This window comes from Cryptomeria japonica, chromosome 1 (assembly GCF_030272615.1).
Source record: "Cryptomeria japonica chromosome 1, Sugi_1.0, whole genome shotgun sequence".
Taxonomy (NCBI): Eukaryota; Viridiplantae; Streptophyta; class Pinopsida; order Cupressales; family Cupressaceae; genus Cryptomeria; species Cryptomeria japonica.
Window position 1 is genome coordinate 126114791 of NC_081405.1, and position 5210 is coordinate 126120000.

The following is a 5210-nucleotide window of genomic DNA, read 5'->3' on the forward strand; positions in this document are numbered from 1 at the left end:
GCCCTTACTATTTGGGGATAAAAAATCAAGCTTTGAAAAGAAAAATCTAAAAGTCAAAAATAAAGAAAAGTCCTTCAATACAAATCAAAATCAAAAGCTATTAAGGTCAAGGATGAAAATCCTATGAAAGAAAAGGAGCAAGAGATGATCTCCCCTAATATCAAAATAACTGGGGGCAAAAGTTCTAAAATTTCAAGTCAAAAAGAATACTTGTTGATCCTAAGTGTCCATCATGCTATCCTACTCTCACTTCTTTTCACAATCATAAGCCTTCATCACTCATCCACTTGTTCCACACATCCATTCCCTTCTGGCGATACATCATGGACCTTTAATGGAGCTTCCTTGAAGGACTTTATTATTGGTGATGCCCAAACTTCTTTAGGTGACATGCATATGGGCCTACGTAGTCCACACACTAGTAATTCTATCTTAGTTCCTTCATCAAGGAAGATAGTCACTCAAGCTACACATCATTCAGTCAAGGAACAATGCAACTACAATCATAAAGTCAAACCTCACACATTTGAGGTAGGTGACTTAGTTCTCAGAGAAAATCACAAAAATCAGCAAGATAGAGAGAAGAAGGGCAAGTTCAAACCAAACTGGCTTCGTCCCTACATCATCACGACAACATATGGATCAGGTGCATATCAGCTCTCAACTTTAGATTGCGAACCTTTGGAGGATCCTATCAACAACATGCACCTTCGCAGGTTTTACACATAGATCTTCAGAGTATCCTAATTTAAAAATACAAAAAAAATCATAAACATAAAAAATCATTACTTGGTGAAAACCTTGCAAACAGGCGCCTTGTGACACAAAAATTAAAAAAAAAAAAAACATTTCGTCCAACAGTGAACACCACTTCGGTGGTGCCCTGGGCACGTACCATGGTGAAAACCGGGTCACCGACGCCATGCGTAGAGACATTTCTCCTCCCTCCTTCAGGATTCCATTTCATTCTTTCACTTTGCACACATTCACAACCTATTCATTCATAATAAACATACCCATTCCCATCATGGCTTGTCATTGATCTACCTAAGACTGGTTAGCCATCCATAATAAACATTCCTTTTCACCCATTTCCATTCATAATAAATCAGCTCCTATCTATGGCTAAGGCAAATCCTACGTCTAGTAATGGGTGTGGAACTGAGAACATCACATGTTTCGAGGAGTACAATTTCTTCTAGCTTTCTTCAGTCTATCTGCGCACAATCCACAATAAAGCAACATTTGCATCACCAGTCCACAATAAAGTTTCATCTTCTCCGCAATAAAGTATTAGTTTCATGGATTCAGTTAGTTTCAGATGAGACACGGCAGCAATAATGGGCTTCAACAAATCAAATCTTTCAGTAGGCTCAGACAACATTATGGTTCAATGCTATCTATCCTTTTTGTGAAAATAAACATTGTGACCACAATCAAATAAGACTTATACAAGTGACAAGAGACACTAAACTTGAGGACTATAGTGGATGTTGGTGTAGAGTCTTGGTTTTCTTTTGATTTTATCTTTTTGGTGACATGTCTTTTAGCTTTTTTGGGATGTCTTTGACTAGAGATTCTATCTCCAGGATGTCTTTGACTAGAAAGGTGAGGATGGGGTATCGTCACCTATTTTTCTTTTGCTGTCTGTGGATTGTCTCTTAGTAATGCTATGACTTGTCCAAGGATATGAGGACACTCTGAGTCTAGTATGAACTAGGGCATTCCTTGTTTGTGACTCTCTTATCTCCATGCAAATAGGTACAATGACTTTCTGGGTCAAACATATGCCTCGATTGTCATAACCTATTTTGCCATAATAAAGCTCAATGATGATAACGCACAAGAAGCTCTTTCACTTTCATATCTTCTATCTTCCATCCCCCTTTCTTGATTGACTTCCATCATCCTTCTTGAGTCCATGTAACCCGCTATCACATGACTGAGTATAATGACATGCCAAAAACATTTGCATTTCATATTGTTGCACCTACATTACCACATATTAAGCATTTCATACATACATATAGATATCACAATTGCATCACATCCTGCACACAACACATGTTAGCACATTTTACATTCTCATTATGTAAATAGTTATTTGCATTCTCATATTCATCTACATTTCATACATTCACATTTGCAGTTACATAACATATTAAAAGCATAAAAGAACAAAAATATTGCATTTCATCATGTACATATTTGAATCCATATTATAAACATACATCATGAAACATCTCATCAAATAGGTACACATGCATATAGCTGCCGCAAGGATGAATCTCATATATATATATATATATATAATCATAAGTGTCATGATACAATGATGTCAAAAATCATATGGATACAATCACCTGAAGGTGTCTACATTATAATACAAAATGGTACAAAAACTGATACATAGGGAGCCCTCTAAGGCTATGATGAACTCCCTCCCTCGGAGCTACCTGGGCTCGACGAAGTCTGAGCCCTGGAAGGACCTACCCCAAGATCATCTCTCCTGGCCCCTGTGTCCTCTGCAACCACCCATTGTGTCACCCTATCCAGACAGAGGAACCCACTAATCACTCCTGCTAGTACTGCTGGTAGTGCTAATCCAGTTTGTGTCATCGTGTCCCATGCCACTTGTCTAGTCCTCATCTCTAGTCCTGGATCTTGAAACACTCATCTCAGTGCATCCCTATCTCTATCTCAATCATAAGGAACTAACTTCCCATCGATCGATATCCTCATAATCCTGTAAACATCCTCTAAGGTGACTGTCATCTCACCCATCGGCAAGTGGAAACTACAAGTCTTTGAGTGCCATCTCTCAGCCAGCACAGTCAGCAACCCCATGTTCACCTGAAACTCAGGCACATACAAAATATGTCACAAACCCATATCCTGAACCACTACTCTATCCTCAACTATCAGCTCTGCTCACAAACTCTGAGTCGATGGGAATCTCTCTTGTGACTCTAGCATAGGTAGGTACTCTTGCAGTCAAGCAAATCAACTATGTCAGTTAAAGTGGCATTCACTATTCATCACAAAATGCTTCTTATTATCCCAGTGCTTATGATACTCTATCCTGGTGACACTCACTGTTCATAAAGTACTACGTATTTTTTTACTTCCTGTTCATCACAAAGTGCTGCTCATATTTACACTCCCTGTTCATCACAAAGTGCTACTCATATTAGTACTCCCTGTTCATCACAAAGTGCTGCTCATATTTACACTCCCTGTTCATCACAAAGTGCTACTCATATTAGTACTCCCTGTTCATCACAAAGTACTATATCTTGGTACTCCCTGTTCATCACAAAGTGCCTCGATCTATCCTATCTTAGGGCCTCTGCTTGAGTGTATCCTCTTGAGTAGTTTCCTAATTGGCAACATATGTTCTATCACAGAATTGTCAACCCTAGCCCTATCTACTATTCTAGTCTTCTCTAGAGGACCCGCTTGAGTGTATCCTCTCAACAACTTATCCAATCGACAACGTATGTTTATCACAGAACTGCCGATTTGACCTTGAAGACACATACGTGCTCGCATTTGACATAGATGCCTTTTCATTCACAGACGCGCCTGACACAAACACATACGTGCCTAGCCAACCTAGACGTGCCTGGCACCAACGCAGATGCGCCTTGGCATTTTTGGACATTTTTGACATTACCTAAACATGCATTTATTGCGCTACCTAGCATACATTAATGACAACATTTATTACAACAAAGTACAAGGAGGTTTTGCAGTACTTACCAACTCTCCTGCATCTGCTGGCCTCTAAAATCGGTGAACATGATAGAATCTATGCACCAATGCCATCGCTGCTGACTGCTGCTGCTCTATTCTCTCTCTACACTCTGATCTCTTGGATGTGTGGATGACAATGAGGATGTATTCCCCTCGTGGTCTATTTTATAGACTACCCTAGCCCTAGCCCTAGCCCTCATTTCCTAAGTCAGTCTTCTTTATCCTGTGACTCTGTCACTCTATCTTATCTGGTCAGTCCATTCTACCCTTTATTTCTTATCGAGAGATTGTCTGCGATCTTTCCAAACATTGTCATCCAATCTCTCGAGGGGGCATATCATTCCCATATTGGGGCAACTTTGTATCAGTTAATATTATCTTCTTTGAAACAACGCAACAAGTTGCATTGTCTCAAAGAGGGGCAAAATGTAGACACCTAGAATTGTCATGTCTAATTAAATAAATATCTTTATTTATTTAATTTCTTTAGCCTAATTCTTCTATTAATTAAATAAATCTTTATTTTTTTAATTAATTCATTTATCCTCTTCTAGCCTTATTTCTCATTTAAATAAATACCTTTATTTATTTAAATTATCCTTTTTCTAAATTAAATAAATACTTATTTATTTAATTATCCCACTTCTTCTATTAATTAAATGAATATTTATTTATTTAATTAATTCATTAGCTTTTTCTACTTATGACACATGTCATTCATCTCTTAATTCCTACACTACCTACACTCTCATTATTTTATTATTTTCTCTACCTATCCTCTAATCATAGCCGACCTCTTTTACACCTCTCAATCTTATCCCTCCATTTCATATAGTGTCTTCTATATAAGGAGATGCTTCCTTCATTATCAAACCCTAACTATGCATTCTGACTACTCGACTACACTACGCTTTTGAACTTTCATATGCGATCCTACTTGCAACCACATTTCTGTTCTTTGTTGAGCTCTTGTGCACACATAAAATCTGAGAGCAAATATATCAAGCAAGATCAATGGAGATAGAAAGAATGGAGATTCAAACCCTATTGGACATGCGATGGTATAATCTTTGTGATTTCATTTGATTTGCATTGTCTTAGGTAATCTTCATATGTTATGGTGGATCTTTGTTGTTGTTAGGCTAGGGTTTTGTGGTTGAATCCATTTAGTCTTTCAATATTGTTGTTTCCATTTTCACCATATATAGTACTATTTGTTATTTATCAATCAATAAAATTTTTACTATTATGATAACCATACCAATATAAACCCTTTTCATGATGTTATTTTAAAGTTTGATATTTGAAGATAAGTATGGGGCTAGTGTTGAACTTAAATGAATTGTTGCCTAAAGAGTTCATGAGACTATGATCCAGAGTTATACCCTTACAAGGATCAAGAGATAACTTGATGGAGCCATATATTTGCAAAGCTCAAGATGGATGGTCTTAAA